General features: G+C 38.9%; 1 protein-coding gene across 1 annotated transcript in view; it reads left to right on the top strand.

The window, feature by feature from the left end:
* Positions 1 to 26123, top strand: part of Frk (fyn related Src family tyrosine kinase) — a 101641-nt gene that overhangs the window by 8849 nt on the left and 66669 nt on the right. The gene's annotated exons all lie outside the window — the stretch shown is intronic.

Genomic DNA, 26123 nt, shown 5'->3' with positions numbered 1-26123 from the left:
ATTCAGTGCAAAGAACCTCTCCACTGTAAGGGTTTAATAAATGTTACGTATTATTTACTTGGCAACTTCTTTTCCACTTCTATAGAATAGGATAGCACTGTTTTAATCTAGGCTTATAATATACTTTCTCTGTAGCCGGAGTCCTATACTGGGGACCTTTCTGTCTTAGACAGTTCAATATTGTCCCTCACCTGTAGGTTTCGTCTTCAGACAGATTATTCCATTTTGCCTTTCCATAATGACCCTTCCTCTTCATTACCTGATGTGGTGAAACTTACCACCTCTTCAGCCCCACCATAGCTTCTAGAATACATTAAGAATTTCTGATTATCAGTTTTAGCATCCTTTGTCATTGTGGAAACTTTGTTTTCTGCAGAACAGGGGACATGGGTGGGCAGAAGGAAAGCGATCATCTTGCCTCTGCTCTGAGCTTAGTATATGCATACCAAGACTACCTGGGTAAATGAATAGTTCAGTGCATCACTATTACAATTCTCAAATGTTTTTAAAGAGCAGCTAACAGAGCAAACTGTCTAAGTTACCTTCTTTTTAACCTGTTAGGGAATCTATATTAAGGGTACTAACCATTATGCATCATCTCTGTGAGCTGTTCATACTTTAATGTTTTGTTAGATTTACAGTCATAGTACCATAATCTCAAACCTCCACAACAATAAATTGCTGTACTCTACCCCCAGGACTGATAGAATATTTTTTCATAACATAGAATGAATATGAAGCCAGAAAAAATGATAATTCTGAGGGAGGCAGTATCTAAAAGTCACATACATATACTCTAAACTATCCCCTAGTTATTTTATTAAAAGTAAAGGAATTACTGGGCAGATCTTAAAAATGGGAAGCAAACCAAAACCTAATTTACAAAATTAATGTTGTAGGCCAGACTTGTAATCTCAGTTTTTATGGTCAACATACATAATTTCAAATTAGTATGTCTATGAAATATTTTCAGCTTATACATGCTGAAAGTTGACTGGAGTGGATATTAATAGAGTTTCACTGTTACATTCTAAATATTACCAAACAAAATAATTCTATCTTCTTTTTGCTAATTTCCTTGCTAATTAACTGCTACATTTTCTACAGCATACTCTCTGATTTCCATTTTTAATGGGGTCCTTAGCACTTCTTAGCACTGAAAACATTGAGCTGCTTTCTCTGGGGAAGGTAGTTATGCAGATTAATAGCAGCTTTAATGGTGTTTCAGGGCTCCTTAAAGCTATTTTCCCAAAGCCTGCAACTTTAGTATTAGTTTATGTGGCTGTTTCTTTGAAGATTAATGGAACATCAGAATTTTGCTAAAATGCATAGATGCAAATATAGATCATGTGATCTCTATTACCCACCTTATTGCTTATTTAGCTCAATTCAGATACTACCCTTGCATATGATTTTCTGTTATGTCATGCTTTTTCTACTGATGTTTTTCTATTTAAAAATTGAGTTAATTAGTATGTCAAAGATTTTAATGTTTATATGTATTTTTATAATTCATAGGATGGTTTATAAAGCCTTCAAGTTTTGGAAAAATTTTAATAAGAATTTTTCATGAGTTCTCTGCCTTTTTGAGGGTAAAATGAAAAGAATAATTCAAGAAATGCAATTACTAGGAACTTCTGAACATCATGTACATAGTAATTTGGAAGGAATTTAGAATCATATTGAAAAATATTTCCTCTAGCACAAATGTTGCATAGGTCATTGGCAGCTTGCTTTGAATTGTTTATAGGAATCTTGTATGGTTCTTCTGACAGAGGAGTGTTATTGACAGATATCAGATCATTATAATGATATTCTGATCTCACATATCTGAGTATTAATTATAATATACTGACATGCTATGCCATGAGACCAACACTACTTTTTTCCTCCATTGCTGCTCAGGAAGCATTTCTGGGGAGTGGGGGAGCTTTGGTAATTCTGACTGGTGTGATTAGAATTCTTTCTCTTCAGTCTCTGCACCATTTCTGATCATTGAAGGAAACAATTTCTAGGGAACCCAACAAACATTTTTCTTGTATGCTCACTGTATTAAAAGTTTCTATCATGGGTACTGTCAATATTATTGAGACAGTGCTTCTTTTTCTTCAGAAAATTTTCCAGTCTTAGAAAGTCAGAAGAATATGTAGAGAATGTTATGCCAATGTTCTTTAGCAAAAGCCCTCCAGTAGCACAGTTATAGTGGTTTGTAGAGAAAGCACATAGCACAGAGAACATAGGATTATCTCAGAAATAGAGCATTAGAAAAGACTACTTTATTTGAAAGTGTAGCTCTGGGTGTAAGGAAGAGAGACTTTGCTCCGGTTTGAATTCTACCAGAAAGTAGAGATGCACATGTATTTGAGCATCAGTAAATCTTGAGGAAGTAAAACTAGTTAGAGACAGAAGAAGCAATTGGCAAAGAAGTAAGAGTCACCCAAGTGAGCAAGGTAGATGATGAGTCTTTGGTTTTTTTTGTCATTAAACAATGTATATGCTTTTGCGAATGTTCAAATATGGTAATATAGTAATTTGATCTTGTTTTTTTTGTGATCTATCTTCATCACAAAGTGATCTTGTCTGATGTTGATGGCCTATGAAACTGTTTATGTTTAATAGGGACCACCAAGACTTAGCCATAAGTGCTGGGTTAGCTTCTGAATGGAGGAACTTCTTTTAAGTTTCTTGGGTAGATAGATGATGGCTTATGCCATAGGCACAAGCTGTCATGTTATGCACATTTGAAAAAATAATTGTTTAATATGTGAATGAAGAGATCAATACATGGTGAACAGGTACAGTCTTGATTTGGAGGAAATCAGACTTTATTTTTTTTCAAGGCTCAACTTACACGATCTTCTTTCTAGAAGAAATTCTTTTTAAGAAGGATTGGTAATCTGTTTTCCCTATAATTTTGTATTTATTGTTAGTAGAGCAAGAAGTTAGAGTAACTGTCGTTTAAGAAGGGTTATCATTGTCCTTCCCCAAATACATATAACTTAGCTTGTACTGTCATTTATCTTAGAACGTCCTCGTGACGTGGGCGCTTCATTGTAACCATTTGTACATGTGTAGGATAAAGCTAAGGAAACTGTTCAGCAGGATTTTATTAGGACTTGATTTTGATTTCTAGGTCTTATTAAAACAGAAGAGTAGAGAGGTGAGCAGTCCCGTGGCTTAATATAGGACTCGAGGGCAATATGAACGTTTTCTTTTGTGTATTTTCAAAATACTACACACATATGAAACCCATTTAATTTTTACATGATAGTTCTGTCTGGCAAGTTTTCATATCACTGTTTTTAGGGCTAGAAAATTGAAACTAACATTAAATACATTCTAGAGTTGTCTTATCTGGTGAGTAGTGGAGGTGGAACTAAATTAGCTGATGAAAAAGAGAAAGGGACTGGAATAAAACTGTCATTTAAAAACAGGTGAAACATTTCATACGTCAATTTTGGGTACAGCATTTTTTTTTCCTTTTTAAAAAGCATGTTTTTGATTGAGACGTAACTTTATCATGCCCTCCTTTTTTGACACGTCAGCTTTTAAGGCAAAGTACAGAATGGAAATATCTAGAAGAAATATAGAAACAGAAAGGTCCAGACAGAGGGACAAGTTAGTTCTGTGGAAATGGATCTTGGAGAAATCATTCACACAGAGAAGTTACAATGTCACAGAAATTTAAAAATCATGGAGTGCTGTAGCCTTTGTAAGTATTATAGGGACTGTAGAGTAAAAGCCCAAGAAACAGAGAAGGAAAAGACCAAGTCGTTAGAAACCTCTGTAGTCAGCTGAGGAAGAGCGATGTATACATTTTGGTAAAATGCCCTTCGGGTTGTGCATTGTATGCCCACAGTCTTAAGCAACCTCCTGCCTCTCTGGCAACTGCCTCTATCAGGATGAGTTGACTTGTTTTGCTCAATGGGGTGGTGGCAAATGTGGCAGGAGTAGAGACTTAGGAGTCTGTAAGTTGGCATTTGCTTTCTGTTCTTAGAGTTCTACAGGTATCAATGTACAAGCCAATCTGCAGGAGGGTAAAAACTTTCAAGAGCTCCCTTGGGTCAACCTGTCTTGTCAGCTGACTGAAGACCCATGATTAAGCCCATTTAAGATGAGTAGAGCCCATCCTAAGTAACTAATCTTTAGTTTAGGAGCTAACTAAATAGTTGCTATGAACCAAATGTGATTAATACAGAAAGAAGAGCCACCAAAGTAAACAATGAACTCTCATAAGTAGATGAAAACCAAAGGCATCTTCCTCAAAACAAGTTAATAGAATGCAAACAGAAGGCTTTGGGTCAGTTGCTAAAGAAAGGCCAATGGAACAAGAGAGAAAGGGGTAATGGCCACTGGCTGGTGACAGCATGCAATAAAGATACAGACTTACAAAGGAGCACTGCTTTTTTCTGTCCGGGACTCTGTACTGGTGGCTTAGGCCTGTTGACTTATAGTAAAGATAGTGATATGAGACTTGGGTCAATCCAGAGAGTCAGCATTAGGAAACACAAAAGGCTCAGTGGAATCCAGCTGCCTCCACCTCTAAGCAGAGTCTAGAGTGTCTTACAGAACTGTTTGGTTAGGGTTTATAGCCTGTGACCTGTCTCTAGGGTATCAATTGGGAGCTATTCATTATTATCTAGTGGACTGAGTGTTTGGCAGTTGAGAAAGAATGAGAACAGAATGAGGATGTATTTCACTTGGATCATATTGGCTGTCTCCAAACACTTTGAAAATGCAGTAGAATGTTCTGATGATATAACCCCCTTTGAGGGACCATACTGTGTGAAGAGTGTACCCGGTACTAGATCATGAAGAGAAGCAGGACACAGATATTACTTTGAAAGAAGTTTGATTTGCACTAGATTAAGGTGATGTCAGGATTGGAGCTTGTTTGGAAACACTGAGTCAGGTTAACAGCTTTGAAAATGCCCCAATATGTAGTAATATACCTTGCCTGTACATTGGAAGAATTCCTTTTCTGTGGTATATTAGTTATCACTATGAAATTAAAAGAATGCACTCTGCCACTTATTCTAGGAAACGTCTATATATAAGAGCAATACAGGAGCCTTTGTGCTTTCTGGAAATCCCTGGGCACTGAGATAGGCCCTCCCTGGTTTCTGCTCTGGCATGTAGTCATTGCCTCTACAGTTATGATACAGTAGATGCAGTGATGTTTCAGATAAAAACAATATAAAAGTGACTCAGTAGCTTCTATCCCTGAATTATCAATAGCTGATAACCAAACAAGCCAAACTGGTTTTGAGGTTGAATCACTGGGCTCTGGGCTCCGGGCTCTGTCTTAGCAGAGGGCTGGCAGCCTTAAGGAAGTTATAGTTTGTGAAAAGCCAGGTCCTGGTAATATAATAGGAAGCAAAAGATGTAGGTGCTAGTTAGTGGAGGCTAAAGAGTCACACTAAGTGATTTTTCACTTTTGAAAAGAAAATTTGGGGGTTAAAAGAAACTCCCTATCCCTTTTAAAGCCCCAAAGTTAGGCAGTATTGTACAATATTCTGGTTTAGCAATAACTTATTTTTTTATCTTTAAGATAAATCTGATAAATATAAAAGCATATGTGCAACTTTTAGGGAAGGTTTGAAATTGTGATTGATAAACATCATCCCCAGCTTGTCCAACAGGCAATTTATAACAGCAGGTCCTTGAGGGTTCTCCTCTCAGACTTAGAACAAAACCTGTTTTCCTGAGAAAATGCTGATGGAAACTCTGTTTTTGAAAGGAAATGACCAGGTCAATCCAAATGCCTACTGAGGAAAAAAGGATGAATTTTGGTTTATTTGTTCAGTGACACGTTACACTATGATGAAAATAATGATTTGAATAACATGCACCAACGAGGACGAAGTTTGAAAGCATAACACTGAGCTAAAACATGCTTCAGAAGACGGGGAAGTGAATAAAGGGCTTGCCACACAAGCACATGAGTGTGGGAGCCCACTTGTAATTCTGGGGTGAGGAAGGCAGAGAAGGGGATCTCCAGGGCAATATGGCTATGTAGCATAAATCTTAAAAGGACTTAATTAAAACAAACCCGGAGCCAGGTATTGGGGTGAATGCTGGAAGATCAGAGAAGCAGAACAACCCACAGCCACCTCACCTTGTCAATTCCTCAGCTGATCCTGTTTTCTCAGACTGGAAGCCTCTGAGTCCTTATCCAGAATGAATCTCATCTGAACTTCTTCTTGAAAGCCTAAAAACTTAACCAGCCTAGTTCCTGGTTTTCATGCCTTATATAACTTTCTACCCTCACTTCCTGGGATTAAAGGCTCACTTCTTGGGATTGAAGGTGTGAGTCACCATGCCTGGCTGTTTCCAGTGTGGCTTTAAACTCACAGAGATCCGAATGGATCTCTGCCTCCCAAGTGATAGGATTAAAGGCGTGTGTGCCACCATTTTCTGGTCTCTATATCTAGCGGCTGTTCTGTTCTCTGACCCCAGATAAGTTTATTAGGGTACACAATATTTTGGGGAACACAATACCACCACATGGCTAGCTCATGAGTTCTGGGTTTGACTGAGAGACCCTTGCTTCAGTGAATTGCATGGAGAGTAGGTGAGGAAGATACTTAGTGTTAGCACTAGACTCTCTATACATATGCACCCAACACATGTGTGCCCACATATATGCAAACACACATGTGTGTATATATGTGCATATATACATATATATACACACACGCATGCACTCATATCATACATATATACATGTGAGAACATTTTTTCAAGATACTGTATATATGTATTTAAAATGAAAAAAGGGTCTATTTTTAATGTCTCCAAGTAAGTTAAATAATATATTGTTTAGGTATGTGTGTTTTGGAAAGCTACAAATAAAAATAAAGGAGCAATGAGTAGCTGAGTAGATTGCTGTTTGATTTATTCATTTGAGTATTGTAGATTTAAAAAAAATGTTAAGACATGGGAGTCAGGTGCACTTGTTTTGCAAGCCTGTGGTCCTGAGTTCAGTCCACAGCACTGGAAAACAAAAGGTAACAACAACAACAACAACAAAACTGAAAGTTCCTTAAGCACAACATCAAAGGACGGCACATCTGATGACCATAAAACTAAACACAGACATTGTAACTGCACATGCAGCACACGAAGCTTTCTTCCTCACAAAATTGTTCTACCAAAGTAGTCTTTAATGTTACATTCCTAACACGAGTAGGAAAGATCTAAACTGGATGACTTTGCAGTTTCTAATGTTGTTACACAGTTTCTGATGTCATCACACAGTTTGTGATGTCTTTACACACTATGACTTCGAAGATTCCTCTGTTCGCATCCTGATACCAAGGGTCCTCCTTGTTCTATAGACCATGCCTGCTCTAGGTTCTGCAGGCTCAGTGACATACCTTGATAGTTCACGAACCTCTGAAATTATGCATGCAATTAGTGTGGTGTGTTTAAGATGAGAGACTCAAGAAACGGTGTTTTAAAAGTACAAGATAAGGCATTCTGGAATTAGTGTGGCTAAAGTTGAAAGTTTGTTTCCTTTGAAAACTTGATTTGCTCCTTTATATTAGGCACTAGAATTTTATTACATCCCATGGTCTTCTAAGTTGCCAAGAAGCTCAGAGTCCAATTATATGCCTATTAGTCATAACTTTATTTGGCCTTAATATGGTTTATTCTCGGTCCCATTTATTTCCTTTTAAAATATGTTTACAATTCCTCATCAGTATATGCTAAGGGTTTCTTTGGGGGATGGGGGGGTCTGTATTGTAATCTACTTCAATGAATATATAACAATTATCAGTATAAATATAATTTATACTTTAAAACAATACATAAACCCAAACAAATTTTGTATGCTAATCTATATACTAATCAATGTGCACAATTAAACACATAGGCATTCTCAGTGTATTCGAGAGACGACTACCGAAACAACAGGGCCGGTTGTTGGACTGTGGGCTGTAACTCCAGCCTCCGATCCCTGTCACCGGCTTTCCTGGACCTTGAGCTGCTTGGTTCTGCCTCCTCTGCCTCTTTCTTTGTCCCTTTCCTTCCCTTTTCAGCATCGGTTGGAAACGCCATTGTCTGTTGGAGAATTTGACACAAACGTCTCACCATATTCTCTTCGTTTCCAAGTTTGTGCATGTGTGTGTTGCGCTCTCTTGGCTTGGCTCCTATCAAAAGAATCAGGTAGGGACGTTTAACATGCCTCCTAAAGGATTTCAGTCCTCTTTGAGGGCCAAGTCCATTACATGAGGAACACAGGGCATACGGAGAACAGGAGGCTGAGACAAGAAGGGTGCACAACGGATTAACACGCGGGTGAAGAGAAGGGCTGATGGAAAGACGACATGAGAGAGGACTCTGCTCGGTAGCCGCGTAAGCAAATTAAAGGACGGTAAGTTAACATTTAAGCTAAACAGTAAAGCTGGAGTGTATGAGGAAGTGGAGAGATTAGAAGAAGGACTGATAAGGAGATAAAAGCATTAACTGGTTTGTGGTTGAAAAGACTTGCCCAGGAATCTGTGCCAAGTATGGAACTGAGTCTGACAAATGGTGGCTCTTCAGAGAAGATGTGGACATCCATGGAGGCCGAGGATTTGATGATTATGTTATTTTAACTGCAATGAAAAATATCCCTGGAGCCTGTATTCATTTTATGTAGCGTATACACCAAGGAGATGAGCAAATTTTAACCCATGCTTGGGTACTACAGGCGAAGTGAAGTAAATATAACAATGGCTATCATCACCTACACAGCTAAGCTCACTTCCCCTTTATTCTGTCTCCTTTATACCATTCAATTTGTCTGTTAGTCTGGGTATTGGCAAGCTTTCACAAAGAAGAAAGAAAACCTCCAGCAATGTACAACCCTATTGTGTAGACAATGAAAACCAATGAAGTGACACACTAAAAGGTGCATTGGCTGATACAGTGTGCATACTGGTTAAAGCAAGTTGGTATTGATGTGAGAACTCTTTTATATTGGCTAATGGAAAATTGACAGTAGAGCCACACTATTACAAACAAAAGACTTCTGTTGGGAATGAAAGTAAGTTAATAGTCTTACTTTGGTACCCAAAGATGCAAGGAATCAGAAAAGAAAACTACCAATACGTTAGGATGGATCTGATCATCTCCACCCAGGCAGGCATGAAATATATGCCAGTCAATGACTGAATGCTCAAAGAAACGCCATGCAAACAGTAAGAAAAACACATTTATAAGTAGGATGGGAAATTGCTTTTTGAGAAGTTAAACACGGAGGTGGTTTACACAAAATTCTGCACAATTCTGCCATGCAACATGTCCACTCATTTGTATACAATTAAGTAGAGGGATATTTGTTTCATAAAGCTCTTGTACTTATTTAATGAACAAAATACAAATTTCTCCTTTCTCAAAGAAACGTTTTCAGCTGATTGGACTTACAAATCCACAGAAGCTGATCTCCCTCAGATACGAAGGGACAGTATCTCCTAGGAGGTTCTGTGCTCAACAGCCCTGCGAAGATAAAATCCTCCTTAAGGCACATTGTTTTTTTCCCATTTCTGACTGCATCACTGCATCCTAGTGGGCCACTGAGCAGGTGCAGTGGTTGAGTTTTGACCAGTGGCCATTATGAAAAGAACTCAATTTTTTTTTCAAACCTACATTTTGTTAGTCATTTGATGTATATTAGTAAATTTGGGTTGCCATGTTTGTGTGCCACCAGAAAGCAAGGGTAGCATGCATAAGTGATGGATGGTTTAATTTGATCCAGCAGATGGCCAGTGTGTTTATGAAGGCAGCAGGAGAGGGTAGCTCCTGCTTTACAGACTCTAGAACTTTCTGTAGCCTGTCCTGAGAGAGAAGGGCCGAGTTCCTCATTGTCCCTGGTTTTGTCCAGCCAGGGAAGCAAACGGATCCAATTTTCAGAAACAAAGCTTATGTTCAAACTTCCTCTAAAAATATCAGACTGGCCCCCACTGTGCAGTTTCTTTCCTATCCAAATGCTTTTCCTGGGATTGAAAAACAAAATTAAATCGTATTTAATGGAACTTGCAGATAATGGCAGTGAGAAAGGCCATTGCTTATGTAACTGCTCTCTCAGATAATCAGAGTTCTTTGAAAAAATTTTCTCCCTCGAGAGGGAGGGAGAAAGTAGATGGTATGAGGACATGAATCTGGGAATTTTAAGAAACCAGGAAGGATTAAGGGAGAGAAAGACAGTGCTCAGATCTCTATTACAAAGTGGCAAATGTCCATAACCCATGAATGTGTTCTACTATAAATAGAAACCATAGAAACCAATGTTCACCTGCTCACTACTTATTCACAGGTAGTTGTTACAACACAGAAACTCCGGACAGGTTAGCTCAGTCAACAATGTTGAAAAAAATCAGTACAGTAGGGATTAAAGAAAACATTTAACAGTTACTCTGTTAAGAGCTAAGTGGGTCGAGCATTCAATTCTATGGAGTAGCTCCTGAGTAGTAGGACATTTCTTGTGTCTCTTCCCCTCTGGATTCAGGTACCTGTTATGTTTAGTGTAAGTACTTGCTACCAGGCACCAACCATTTGGTAGCCAAATATAATAGTGTATTATCCCTTTGAAAAGAAGCTTCAATCAGTTATTAGAGGGTTCTGCAAGTGTGTTGTAAGTGGATGGGTAGGTTGAATTGGAGAAGAATAAGGTTGTTAGTACATTTAGAATGTACATGATTCTGAAGCGTTCTCCAGGCTCAATTGAAGTGTGATATGTGGGTATTGATTTCTTATAAAAAATTCTTGACTGCTCTTGAGTTCACCACTATAATTTAAATTCTGGTGGGAAGGCCACACAGAGGCAGACAAATAAAATCAATACTCTTACCTCTTACAAAACAATTCTTGACTCCATTTCCCCTCTGGCTATTGCTTGTGCTCCAAATAATTGGAGTTCTTTAAAAAAATTGTCTGAACAAGGAGTCCTATTTCTTTCTTTTTAGTTTTAAGTTAAAAAATTACAAAGAGAGAGAGAGAGAGAGAGAGAGAGAGAGAGAGAGAGAGAGAGAGAGAGAGAGAGAGAGATATGTGGGAGTGGAAGACGGAGGACGCTCCCTCCTTTGCCCCGCCTTGTGGGCGTGATCAGTACTGAAGCCTCAATGGGGGTTATGGAGGTTGAAACTTCCAGGCCAATGCTGGGATGGCTATCCACTACAGAGAGAGAGAGAGAGACTGACTGCAGAGTCAGTTTTCTCTTTCCTCTACATGGGTTATAGGTATTGAACTCAGACTGTCAGTCTTGGTTAACTGCCTTTACCCACAAAGACATCTTCATGATGCCACCTTTATTTATTTTTTTATAATAAAATATAAAACACTTGCAAAATTATAGAAAACAGTGCCTCTAATCCATCACTTAACTTCAAAAATAATCACACATAGAAATCTTTCAAAATGTAGTACTTGTATTAATTTTTCAAAAATTGTCTCAGGGTTTTTATTGCTGTGTGAAACACCATGACCAAAGCAACTTTGAGGAGGAAAGGGTTTATTTAACTTATACAGCCTCAATCACAGTCTGCTTAGGGAAGCCAAGGCAGGAACTCAGGCTTGCCAGGAACCTGGAGCCAGGAGCTGATGCAGAGGCCAAGGAGGAGTGTGGCTTATTGGTTTGTTCCTTATGGCTTGCTCATCCTGTTTTTTTGTTTTTGTTTTTTTTTTTGTTGTTGTTGTTGTTTGTTTGTTTTTTTGAGACAGGGTTTCTCTGTGTAGCTTTGCGCCTTTCCTGGAACTCATTTGGTAGCCCAGGCTGGCCTCAAACTCACAGAGATCCCCCTGCCTCTGCCTCTGAGTGCTGGGATTAAAGGTATGCGCCACCACCACCTGGCTTCATCCTGCTTTCTTATACAACCCAGGACCACCAACTTAGGGGTGGACCACCTACAGTAGGGTGTGCCCTCCCCTATCAATCACCAATTAAGAAAAAGCTGTACAGACTTGCCTAAAGGCCAATCTTACAGAGGCATTTTCTCAGTTAAGGTTCTTTCTTCTCTGATGGCTATAGCTTGTGTCAAGTTGACTCGAAACTAGCCAGCACATTTCATAAATGTATATTATATATTTTTATCATATTCACCCCCACTCTCCTCCATCTACCTCTTCCCATCTGCTCCCTCTCCATACCACCTTCATGGCTTCCTTTTGATTTTTTTCTTTTTTTGTAACCTAATCACTAGTCCAATTTGTGTGTGCTGTGCACAGATGTATGGTGTGTGGTCATCTACTGGAGCATAGTCAACTTACCAGGGACCACACAACATTAATTCAAACTGACTCTTCCCATTCTAGCAGCCATTAATAGTCAATAGCTTCCTAGCTACAGGTAGGGACTTGTGACTCTTTTCTCCCTCGTGCTGAAATAGCACCCGGCTTGATCTTGTTTAGGTCTTGTGTGGGCAACCTCAACTGCTGTGGGTTCATGATTGCAGCAGCCCTGTTGTATATGGGAGACACTACTTTGCCCCAATCCTGCCTGGCTTCTGGTTCTCATTCATCCACACCTCTCATGTACCCTAAACCTTGAAGAAGAGGGTGTGAAATAGATACCCCATTTATGACTAAGCACCTGCTTCTTCTATGGTTAGGACAGAAATTCACAATACCAGGGAATCTTGTTTTTTTTTTTTTTTTTACTGCTTCTCACCTCTGTCCCTGAAGTATTTTGAACCAGGTTGTAGATGTATATAATATAATTCTACTCAATATTTTTTGTGCCTCTAAGAGATATGAAAGGCTAATAAGCAAATAAACATAATCACAATATAGCACATACTTCTGAAGCTTAAAATAGTCTTCTACTTTTTATTAACCTCTAATGAGACAGTTACAAAAGCCTGTTCAGCTTTGTGCATACCATGTGGAGGGTTACTTGCTAAGTAAGGATTGGTATCACAGAATCATTCTGACTCCCATTTACCTTCCCTATTTCACTTCCTGTCAATCAGCACAGCATCTTGCTTTTTCCTTTATTTATATACTTGTAACCCACCTTCTCTCACTACATATTTAAAAAACCCCTTTGATCTTTCAGTCTGGTTAGGTGTGCTAGTTTTTCACCAATTTTCTTGATATAGCTCATCCTCTACAAAAAACCTATAGCAAACCTAAGTTGAGCTGTCAGAAAATTAAAAATTCGTTCCCATTGCAAATTCTCCAGCAGCTCCCTATTCAGGTAAACCCCGAATTTCTCTGTGGTAACTTACCAGATCCTGAAGACCCTCTGTTTCCACTTACCTCTTAGAGTTCCATCTCACAGGCCAGGTTTGACTTCTAATTCTTCCACAGAGACCTAAAAATTCATTAGTACATTTTGTTTGGAGCATCATGCTTGATTCCTATTGTTCAGTAAATGATAAAGAAATAGAGAGTAAGTGGCTCAAATACCATTTGGCAGTTGGAGACCTTTGTGAATGGTCTTAGAGACAAAGGGACCTTGCTTATCTTAGGCCACTGACATACCATGGCAGGCCCCAAATGATCCCAAATGTTTCATCATAAAAGGCAGTTTCTTTCTTTGTCTTTGTATGTATACAGTCATCCTAAAATGCTGGGAAACAGTTTAAAATTTTATAGATATTGTGGGGAAACCTCTAACTAAAATTTTCAATTAGCTTGTGTTGAGGGTTCATCTATGTTTGACATTTCAAACAGATTGTAATTAAAAACTGGCTGCCTGTGTTTCACTGCTTAGTCTCATGAAAAGAGTCTTTTTCACTCATTGATTTTTGAGTCAAAAAGGGGAAATTTTGAGTGTCTAACAGTGGTCTTTACTGTTTCTAACAAGATAAAATTCTAGGTTATCAATAAACAGGCATGTATATTTTATACCAGGCATTTAACAATATTTATATGTTTAAAGAAGGATTTGATTTTCTAGTGAATTCAATGCAATATACATATTACTAAAATAGGTTTGAAAAATATCCCCAGTACTTCCACAAAAATCATTGCTTGAAAGATGGGTCTCCCTCCTCTAAGAAACTAAAGACAGTCATGAAATAGAAATGGATATGAGTTTGCTGTAATTCCACTTGACATTTTAGTTGTAATTAACAGGACCTCTAGTATTAACCAACATTAATTACCATTGTAAAGTGTTTAAACACAGAGTATAATAACAATGCTCAGTGGGTCATGAACATTTATCAGTTTACCTCATGTTTATTGAATGCGGAGCCATTGAGTTTATTAAACCTATCACATAGGATGTGACTGTTCTGTTCTGTTCATTTGTTCTGTAGTTATCATTGCTTCCCTAGGATGTTCTGGCACCAGAGACAGGCTCTGTTCTGTGAGTTCTGTCTACATGGTTTACCGAAAGCCCTTCTCAGGGTGAGGGGATAGCTGGAGGGGTGGTACTTAGGGACACAAAGCACCTTTCCTGAGTTGATGTCACTTATGTTAATATTGTGTGTTTCAAAAATCTGTATAAGTATTGTTAAAAAACTAGAAAATGCTCACTACAGAGAGTTTCAGGAAACACTGAGAAATGTGACCACTGCAGGAATTCAGAATAGCTGAATACCTGGTATAATTTCCTTTAAAATTAATTTCATTTCCTAAAATGAATTTCATCCTTGATCCATTACATCATATTTTAGAGCTACAGTTACCTAAGATATGACCAAGTTCATAACAGTTTCATTCTAAAAAGAATAGGTTGTATCTACTTATAGCTGACTTCAAGGTACTTTGATATTGTGGGTACAGGTTTCAGGACTGTAGGACCCTCCCTGGACCTTAATCATAATTGGCTTTGATGTATTCAAAACCACTGGTGTGAGTTCTTATTACCCACACTGAAATGGCAGCTGGAAGGAGATAGTATAGTTAGATATAGATAGATAGTATAGCTAGCTAGCTAGCTCTTATAGTTCTGAGCATGCTTGCTCTGGTTTCTCTGATATCTAAATTTTTAAAAGTTCAAGTTTAAATTCAAGTTGTCTTCCTCCAGCCGTTGCCTCTACACATGATTTTCTGCTTCTCAGAAACTGACTGAGGTGGTTGTAATTTTTTATTCCACTTTGTCTTATGGTGACATTTAAAACAGTTATTAAGATGTCTTCAAGTGTTTTGCATCAGGAATACTACACAGACCTAGGAACACTTTCTCGATGTTTGCATGCAGGTGTCCTCCACATCAAAGTGGCTTGCTTACATAGTCTACGCGTTCACTCATCTCATTCTAAGCTGCTACTTTGTCTTCCTTTAGCTTTTATAATTTTCATTATGATCCTGTCAAGTGAATGTACTACTTATTGGAACTTGTTTCAACAATCAGCATTTAAGCTCTGGGGCATTATTTATTATTTACAGTGTTTTGAATAGTATAACAGTAACTATCTTCCTACATAAAGATTTCCCTCATATTTTATAGGATTTTGTTAGCATGTATTCCCAGAATCAGAATGAATAAACCAATCGGATACACAGCTTGTTTTCAGTCTCTTCTGCTTTTGCCAAATTTGTTTGTTTTTTAAATAGTCCAAACAGGGTGGTTTTATGTTCATAAAAATCCTTATTGCTATTTGGATTTATTATAATATTTTTTTCTAACAGTAGTAAACCTTTTTTTATTAATGAATTTGAATTCCTCCTTGTGTTCTTGTGTGTTTATGTATATCTGTGTACATATGTGTGCATGCTCATGTGATGATGTATGTGCCCATGTGTGTGGAGGCCAGAGGCAAGCTTAGGTATTGTTTTTTGTTTTATTTATTTATTTTTTTGATTTGAAATTAACCTATTGTTCCAATTTGCCAACTGGTTACATTTTCTATGAACATTTCTATTAAAAAAACATAACTTTTCATAGCTGTCATAGAATAATTTGATTGATTAAGGCACAATGTAGTAAGGAATAGATTCCCACTGGGTATCTCACCACAATTAGTGCCTTTGTGAAAATGCCCAGTGTCTGAGTCCCAGATTCATACTGCCTGCTGATAAATGTCTTTTGATGTAGTTTGGAGCAGTTGAGATTTGATATCATTCTATTCTAGGTTTAAACTTTTTTTTTTCTTTTTTATAAATACTATAGTTCCAGTTAAGAAGCTCTTGAACACAACTAATGATTGCTAAAGGAGTAAGAATTAGCCTCTTCCAAGGATAAAGCTCAGGTATTGTTCTTCAGGGTCTGCCCACCATGGTTTTTGAGACAGTCTTCTATATCTTGCCAATAGGTGAGGCTGCCTGGGCAGTAAGCCCCCACCTCTGCCTCCTTACCTTTGGGATTTCCAAGGGATGTTCCACATTGGGCCTTTCTATGTGATCACATGGGATAGAGCTCACATCTTATGCTTGCCTGGAAAGTACTTTGCTGACTTAGTCATATCTCGAGCTCTGTACATGCTTCTTATAACTGCAGTTTTCCCTAATTACATTTAGACTTTGACTATTTCTAAATTGGGAATTTCCCTCACTATAGACTCTGCTAAAGAGAATAATAAGTACAATATATTGCTAGGATACTGTAACAAGGTAATCTACTATCTTGTATCAGGTCAGGGGACTCATCATACTCTGAGATAACTTTATCTTAATTAAATTTGTAATGACTTCACTGCAAATAGGGTCACATTTGAGGTGGGAGGGGTGTGGGAGGCCATCCCACCCCCACTCTTCTCCAGAGTGCTCTTGAGTAGGAGCAGCAGGAAATATTAGTTAGAAGGATTAGAAGGGAGAGAAACAGATAGAAAATACAGAATAGCCTGGATCCTAATCCCTTGGTCTGTCTCTGCCCGAGGGGTTTTTAAAGGAATGCCAAGGGATGGAACAAAAGACCTCCCCACAGCACAGCCAAGTACAGACCATCTCGGATACCCGGTACTCAGGCCCGTGATCCAATCATCTTCTTTATGCAGATCTGCTGGGTAAAGCCACTAGGAAACCTAAATGGGCTCCAACAGAGGGGCTAGAAATTTAACTCGTGAACTTTGCAGGGAGGGGCAAGCACACTTCAACTCAGTAACAGACGTTATTTGGACACTGCTCAATGATAGAACTGTTCTCTCATTTGTCTTTGAAATCACCATGTGACATAGTGATTATTGCCTTCACTCCATATAAGTCTTCAACACATCTAACACATCTTCACTGGTGCATTTGAGAGCTTAGAATGCTCCACATTCAACTCTTTAGGACTTGACTCTACTTGGACCTAAAGCAGATGTTACGGCCAGGATCCATTATTTTGGGGAGACACTGTGAGCTCCTCATCATTGCTTCCTTGCTTCATGCTCTTGTTTGGCGTTACCTTTCACTCATCTTTCTCTACTGTTAAATCCTTACAGTTTTGAGAGTCAACTGAACATCATCATTCCCTTTTTAGACTGCATTTTTCCCTTCTGGAAAGTCACTTGTAAAATAATTACTCTGTTCATTATTTTTCTCTCCTCAAAACTTCTCCTTTACTGATTATTCGGATGGACACAGAAACCAGCTCTCTCTAAAGAACTTGGCTATTTGAAATACAGCTAATCCATATCTCTAATACTTCACCAATAAGAACAAACCCAGTGGACTGGCTATGTAGTTGGCTAGGTATCTACTAGTGTGCCTTAGCTACTTTTTGTGTCTCTGTGACTAAATATCTGAGAAGCAGATACAGGAGGAGGGATCTGTTTGTCTTACAGTTTTTGGGGATACAGTCAGCCTCAAAGGGGAAGGCACAGCTGCGGGAGTGTAAGGTGACTGATTACATTGCCTTTGCAGTCAGGAAACAAGTATCAGCTAGGAAGGGGGGCTGGCTATAAATTCCCAAGATCTGCCCACAATGACCCACTTCCTCCAGGGATGCTCAAAGCCCTGAGCTTTTTGATCTATGCTGGCCCTCTAATGGTTCTTATTGTATTCTTGTCATGTGTGCAAAGTCTTGAAGACACGTAGTTTCTGAGCACTATACGTCAAGTATCGCTCTTGACCTCAGCACTGAATTTCCTCTGCTCAGCCTGACTTTTACCATCTTACCAGCTTTAAGCTGTGGCTTGCATGTTAGCACTTTGGGACTTTGTCCTTCGACATTTTCTTGAGAGCAAATGTGTGTCACTTCTCCCAAGCCTTACAAATGTAAGCTATTATTTTTTTCTTTACATTTTCTTCCTTGTGGATAGTGAAATCAATTTTGAATAATGATGTGAACACCTTTTCATGTTTTTATTAGCTTCTGGTCATTGGATAAAATAATGGGTTTCACTGTGAAATTTTTATGCATGTGTATAACAAACTTTGATCAAATTCACCCCTTCATTTGAATATTTTGCATACAAAGCACATACATATTTTGGAATTTTGCATAACAGTAATTTGTAATACCATAAACATATATATATATATATATATATATATATATATATATATATATATATTACAAGGAGATTCAATTTTTTTCTTTCTAGTACTTTTAGTTATACTGAGTTTTTGAGTAGAGGAGTTATTTGTAAGCATCCATGTCTTTTTTGTGGTACTGGCTGATAATGGAGCCTAGGGCTTCACACATGCTAGCAAACTTCTACCACTGAGCCCAAGATCTTGTGGGTTTTAAAATTTTAAACCAGTTTATTTTTATTTTTAAAATAAAATTGCATTTCATATTTATTTATTTAATTTTTCTCTCTCTCTGTCTTGTGTGTGTGTGTGTGTGTGTGTGTACACACACACACACACACACACACGTGCGTGCATGCACACATGCTGTGGTGCATGTGAAGATATGAGAGGACAATTTGCAGGAGTGGCTTCTCTCCTACCACCTGGGACCTAAGAATTGAAGTCAGGGCCTCAGGCTTGGAACAGGTGTCTTTACCTGATGAGTCTTCTAGCTGACCCTTAATCTTTCTCATAGATGATTATAGATTTATTTAGCTGCAGGTCATAGAAATTATCCCACTTTGCTAATGGCGAACAACTTTCAAAGTTACACTATGTTCCATCTACACTGCACAGGGCTGCCTTCTGCTCAGATACAGCAGCCCTTCCCCATTTCTGCTTCTTACCCCACCTCCTCTGTCTTGCTTACAGCCTCCAGCCTTGGCTACCAGCAAGGGCCAGTGTTTACTTATGTAACTCAATTTCAAGAATATCATATAAAATATTTGAGGTTGTTTTTTCTCCCCATCAAATAAAAGTTCCTGGATTGCTAGACATTTGTATCTTCCTTTTAATTGTTTCATAAGATTCCATGGCTTGAATGTACATAGAATGAATAACCATTTATCTACTGAACAAGAGCTGAGTTGTTGCCAGTCTCTGGTTTTTATGAATGAAGACACTGCAGACATTTTTTTTCCTACAGATTTTGGTGTGAACATAAATTTTAATTTCACTTTGGTAAATGCCCAAGTGTGTAATTGCTAGGCCATATGGTACTGTGCGTTTCCTTTTAATAAAAATCTGCCATACAATTATTACAAATGACTCTGTCATTTTATTCCTACAAACAATGTGTAAATGACCCAGTTTCTCCACATCTATATAAGCATTTAATAGTTACTAGTTTTTATATTAGTCATTTATGTAGTAATGGTAGTGTCTAATTTTAAGTTGTTCCCCTAACTGCTAATTATGTTGAACATCTTTTCATGTTTATGCTTCCACATTTTAACTTACAAAAAAATTCTCTGAATGTTTTTGCCCAACCATTTAGGATGCCTTTTTTATACTATTATCTTTGAAGAATTTCTTACAATTCTAGATAGCAATTCTATCAGATATGTAATCTGTAAACACATTATCCAATTTTTACCAATCTGTACGTTGTCTCTAACAGAAGTGTTTAGACAACAAAAGTTTTTCTCTGTGTTGAGGTTTAATTCCTCATTTTTCTCTATGATAGCTTTCTGTTAGGGCAGCAAAATCTTGAGATGAACAACTCACAGTGAACTGTGTTATTTCAGCATACATAGCCTGAGATGAAAGAGATGGGTGTCTTTAGCCAGAGACTAGAGTCGATGGGTGCCTGGCTCTGCTGTCTTGGCTCTGTGACACAGAGTACATCCAGGTGGGAGTGTACAGTGAGTGAGACCTGTTCACACGGTGTCCAGGAAGTAAAGAGAGATGTGCCCGTTACCCTTCAAGGGCACCCCTCCAATGACCCATTTCTTCCCAGGAGGCCCAGCTTTTTAAAGGTTCCACCATTTCCCACAGACTGGAGTCTAAATCTTTAACACAGAAGCCTTTGGGTAATACTCCAGATTTAAATTAGAGAAGATTATTTGCCTAGTCTTGGATTCTGAAGATTTTATTCTAGCTCTTTGATGTGGAATTTTAATAAATGAATTATTTCCTCTATAGTTTTACCCTCCTCCCATTTCTATATATAGGCCAGAGGTCAATGCTGGGTGCCTTCCTCAAGCACTTCTTCACACTATTTTTTGGTAGGATCTCTGAACCTAGAGCTCATCAAATTGGTGAGGCCAGCTGGTCAACGATCTCTAGGAATCTACTGCTGTCAATTTCCCCATTGCAGGGATTACACACATAACTTGACATGCTCAGCTTCTTACGTAAATGCTGGGTGTCAAACAGGTCCTTCTTGCTCTGTGACAAGCACTTTACAGACTGAGTCATCCCCCGCAGCCCACTAAATACTTGTCAATAGGGACCAATACTCTTGGTCCTAGAGTTGAAACCTGTGTCAATGAGCTGATGGAGGAAAGACTATGAAGACCATAGTCTACACAGTTGGAGTCTTTCCTTTCAAAATATTTTGGATGGGCCCAAGCATTGTAAAGAATTACAAAGTGCCTCTTCTGTAGGTGTGGTCAGTAGAGAAAGGAAGGGCCAGAAAGACAGGACCACCGTTCTCTGCGCATTGTATGGTCATTGGTGGGTAACTAGAATGAAGGGCCTTCCATAGAAATGTCAAAATGAGATTAAGAGGCTCTGTATTTCCCTACTGAGTTCGACTTCCGTCTTTGCAATAGTCGTGTAAGAAGTATACACTGGGAATATAGTGATTGTCTCACCTGGGCAAGGCTCTGCATTCAATTGGCAGCACAGTATGAAATGAAAAATAAACACAGAATTATTACACCTATTTTTACAGGTGAGGAAACTAGAGTCAGAGGTCATGGAACACCACAAACATTCTAGTCAACAGTGAGTCAAGTAGCTAAGTTTGGTTAAAGCATGAATAGAATAGCAGCTCATTCCTTCTTACTCTGTTTAGGAACTAACTTGGTCAGGCTGGCCTTACTATCAGATCATTACAACGTACACAGATTATTGATAGGAAAAACATAATTGAGAAATAGAGTATAATAAAGAAGGAAATAACCATGCCCAGTGATCACTGGGGTCTCAGACTAGGATGGGTCAATTTAAAAGCTCAAATGTACAAGCATGCATTTACAAGCTTGATCATTTCCAGAGAGAACTTGGTTATGTGGAAAGTATGCTTATGGATCAGACAAAAGTTTATGATGACTTCACCATCCAGCAGGAGTTTTAGCGAAACATTACATCTGATTACAGCAGCGGTACCCACACGGATTTTAAAGAGGAGGTTTCATTCAATTTTCTAATAAAGATGAGAGAATACATTTTCGTTTAGTTCCTGGTCTTAGTAAGTACGTTCCTACTCCCCAGCCTGTGAGAAACATATTTTACTGCAGCTGTCATAGATGAGCTGCTGGCCTGTCCCCAGGCCTGAGCTCCAGGTAGACTTCTAGCACTGTGAAAGTTTCTGTAGCTTCCAGAAGGAAGCAGCAGCCACAGCTGCGATGAAAGAGATCATTGACACAGGTTTCCAGGCCTCGCTGGTTCCAATTCCTTCCTTTCCTCAAGTCTAGAATTCTTACAATTCCTTGATTTAATGTCCTCCTTCCAGAAGCTTTTTGTTTTATTTTAAAGGTAACCATTCTAGTGGGAAGCAGATATTATCTCCAAGAAACTCACATTTTCATATCTAGTCCTTCGATGAGAATAAGATCTTAATTCAGCAGAAGACAGAACAGTTAAGGGTCTGATGGTGTATGTGGTGGTGTGGGTGAGGCTGTGATTCTCAGTATGTGATGGGGTGTGTGTGTGTGTGTGTGTGTGTGTGTGTGTGTGTGTGTGTGTGTGTATGTGTACTAGCTTGGTTTTTGCCAACTTGACACAAGCTATAGCTAGAGTTATTTAGGAAGAGGGAACCTTGGTTGAGGAAAGCGCTCCCACAAGATTGGCCTGTGGAGCATTTTTTTTTTTTTTAATGAGCAAGGCTGACCAAACCATGATGAGCAAGCCAGTAAACAGTGCTCCTCCACAGCTTCTGCTTCAGTTCCTGCCCCAAATTCCTGTGATGGACTGTGATGTGGAAGTGAAAGCAAGATAACTCTTTCCTTTCCCAAGTTGCTTTTGGCCATAATGTTTCACCTCAACAATAGAAGCCTAAAGTAAGACAAAGTCTGTGTGGTGTTTTTCTGGTGGTACGTGTGTATAGGTTTCAGATGCTTGTGGGTGCAGAGACACAACTATAGGAAGAAGCTTCCTGAGGTCATCCTCTGATTGGATACACCTACAAACAAAGTCAGTGCTGTTATTTTTAAGTCTAAAGTAAGGAAGCATAAAGCTAATAAGAAATCTACCACAGCAGAGTATTATTGCTTTAAAATTCTTATTAGTATACACTGAATGCACAAAAATAATGGGTTTCAATGTGACATTTTATCTATGATTACAACATATAAAGTACAGCATACTTTAAACATGTTTCCCCATGACCTTCTGTTCAAATGAACCAAGGACAGAAGAGATTTACTTGTCATTACAGACTCTGATGGAGGCAAACATTTATATTTCAAGTCCAGGCTATTTCACTGTCCAATTTTAAAAAAGCACAATAATTCTCAAGAGACAGTGACTAAACCTACAGTTGTTACAACAGCATTCTATGTCCAATCAGAGAGTAGCTGCATATAAAAAAATGACCCTTCACAAATCAGTTTTTCAAAAGAAAATTTAAAAAAGATTGAAGTTTTGGGTCTGGAGAGATGACTCAGTGGTTAAGAGCACTGACTGCTTTTCTAAAGGACCTGGGTTCAATTTCCAACACCTGCATGGCAGCTCACAACTGTCTCTAACTCCAGATCCAGGGGATCCAACACTGTAACATAGACGTAAATGCAGGCCAAACACCAATTCACATTAAATAAAAATAAATAAATCATTTAAAAAATTTACTTTCATTTTATGTGTTTGTGGGAGGGTGTCCATGTATGTATGTGCAGCATATGTATTCCTGGTACCCATGAAGGTCCAAAGAGGTCACCATATCCCCTGAAACTGGAGTTAAAGGCAGTTGTGAGCCACCAAACGTTGGTGCTGGGAACAGAACCCAAGTTGAGCACTATTAACTATGGAGACATCTGTCCACCCTCCTAACTTTTATAAAGCACAGTTTACTACAGTGAAGGACACAGGTCTTAGGTAGCTTTGCAATGAAGTTTGGTAGATGCGTATACTGTGCACACAGTTAACATGTAGAACTTTCCTATGACCTTAGCATCTCTGTGCTTCTCTCCCTCCTTCTACCCCTCTGCTTGCTTCTGTGACAGCATCACTCCCTAACTCTGGCTTTTCATCTCTCCAACTTCTAGCCTCTATTTTCCCCTGTGACCCTTCTTCATTATTATCTTAGTTTTCCTTTACATTCAATGTTATTTTTTCTTCCTTAATTCATTCAAAGGGATATATCTGTTATGGCTTTTAAAAAGTAACAGAGATATTTGCATTAGGATAGTCTTAGGCCATGTATGCTGCACAAATTTTGCAACCTTCTCATCATTGTTTTCACAAAAAGCAACGTGACCATGGGTATAAACTGACTTTTGACTGATTTCATACAATGCAATGGAGATGGCAAGGGGCACAGAGAGACCACACGGCAGAAAATCCTTATTCCTTTCTTGCCAAACTAGATCACTAAAACTAGTGCTTTGAGTAGGAGCTGGAGGCACAGTTATGCGTCTTGGCCTGTTGCCCTGCACGGGCCTTTTCTCATAGCCCCTGCCTGTCCAGTTGCTGTGTGAGGTTGTGGCCACACCATTGGCATATTGATCACACACGTCAATTATGAAGCATTTCCTTGTGACACATTCCTCTGGAAGTGTGCTTCTCCAATGATCTGACAAAATGATGAATGGCCCAGTTCAGTAGCTTCTTTTGTCCTTTTTAAAGGAGTGTTTTCCCAGTACTAGTGTGGATGTGTAAGTGAGCACAGTGCTGTCATTACTGCTCTAGTTCACAGTAAACCTCAGTGAATATTTATGTATTAAATATGTGTTCTATGGAGTCTGTGCATGGATTGCAGGGGTTTGCAGCTGTCTCAGAGTGGTGAGGTATAGTTGGAGTTTTCTCCAGTCCCTCCTGGGCCTGCAGCTGCTCAGATCCCAATAAACACACAGAGACTTATATTAATTACAAACTGTATGGCCGTGGTAGGCTTCTTGTTATCTAGTTCCTACATCCCCCAAATCAACCCATTTCTATAAATCTATACCTTGCCATGTGGTTTGTGGCTTACTGGTATCCTTACATCTTACTTCTCATGGTGATGGCAGCTGGCAGCATCTCTTGACTCATTCTTCCACTTCCCAGAATTCTCCTCTCTCTTTGTCCTGCCTATACTTCCTGCCTGGCTACTGGCCAATCATCATTTTATTTATTAACCAATCAGAGCAACACATTCACAGCATACAGATATCCAGAGCAGAGAGGAAAAAGATGGACATATAGATAGAAGCTGGGATTGAGTGGTCTGGCTTCTCTGATGAGGAAGCCACAGTACTCTGGAAGCTCAGTGTGGTCCTTTTTATATAGAGTTGAACAACGAGACATGGCTATTGGATACAGTTAATCAAGGAGGTGGGTTATTACAGATAGATAAACAAGGAGACAGGTTTACAGTGTGCAGCTGGATCAAGGAGACAATTTGGCTAATCTGGGTAGATGCAGTCTTTGTGGGGGAGCACTCTTCTTCAGGCTGACAATGAGGAGGAACAGAAAAGAAAGCTACAGTGGATATTTCCTGCCCACACTGTCAACATCCACACTTGGACCAGAGCAAGGCTTTGCCAACCCTCTAAGCCTCACCCTGGGGCAAAGCTTCTCTGTTTTTCCATGGGTCTGAGGCTCTAAGGATTCTTGATACGGGCCAGCTCATTTCAACAATACACATTCACTCAGGGCTTTCTTCACACTCTACAGTTTTCTTTGGGAGATTTTTCACATTTACAAAACTTATAAGACATTTATGAGAAGTAAGATTAGAAAGATATCATTGTTGAATCTGGGTGCTGGGGAAAAGCATATTTAAAACAGGATTATTTGTTTTCATTTATGTGTCTATGTGAGTGTCTGTCTGTCTGAGTGAATGCCTCATTTATGTGCAAGTGCCCTCATGTTAGTGTCTGTGTGAATGAATGCCATGTGTGTACAAGTACCCCAGTGTGAGTATTGGTGTGATTAGATGCCACATGTGTGCAGGTACCCCTGCAGACCCCTAGAGACCAAATGTGGATATTGGATCCCTTGGAACTGTAGTTACAGACAGTTGTGAATTGTCTGATGTGGGCGCTGGGAACTGAACCCTGGTCCAACTGCTGAGCCATGTCTCCAGCCCCAAACATGTATATGTTACTTTTAACTAAAATATATTAAAAAATTCTTGTAATACAAACTTTATAAATGTTTGTGGTAAGCACATGCATGGAAACTCAGGAAGCTGGGGAAACCACATCTTATCCTTGAATTTTTTTTTTGTCTATCAAAGTATTTCTCCACAGCAGAAGATCTTATGGGTCTATAGCATTGACAACATGGCAAGGACATTCTTTTTATGAAAAATAATACAAAGTTGTATATTGAAAATTTGATAAGAAGGCTGTGTTATTTTTGTATTACCAAGACAAAAATGCCCCACTGAAGTAAGTGGGAAAAGTTCATTCAGGCTCTCAGTTTCAGAGGGATTTCAGGTTGTCAGATGACTGTGATATTGTTGTGGTATGAGCACCTCTGTGGCAGTGGGAGAATGTAGGGGTGGATTGGTGACATAATGATGTCTAGAGTTAGGAGTTGGTACTGCTGTGAAAGTCCTGTACTTAGCAGCCCTTGGCAGTGGACAGCACTTCTGAAGA

The sequence above is a fragment of the Onychomys torridus genome, chromosome 19 (genome assembly GCF_903995425.1).
Source record: "Onychomys torridus chromosome 19, mOncTor1.1, whole genome shotgun sequence".
NCBI classification, from domain to species: Eukaryota; Metazoa; Chordata; class Mammalia; order Rodentia; family Cricetidae; genus Onychomys; species Onychomys torridus.
Note: the sequence above shows the minus strand (reverse complement) of the source record. Positions and strands in the feature narration are given on the sequence as shown.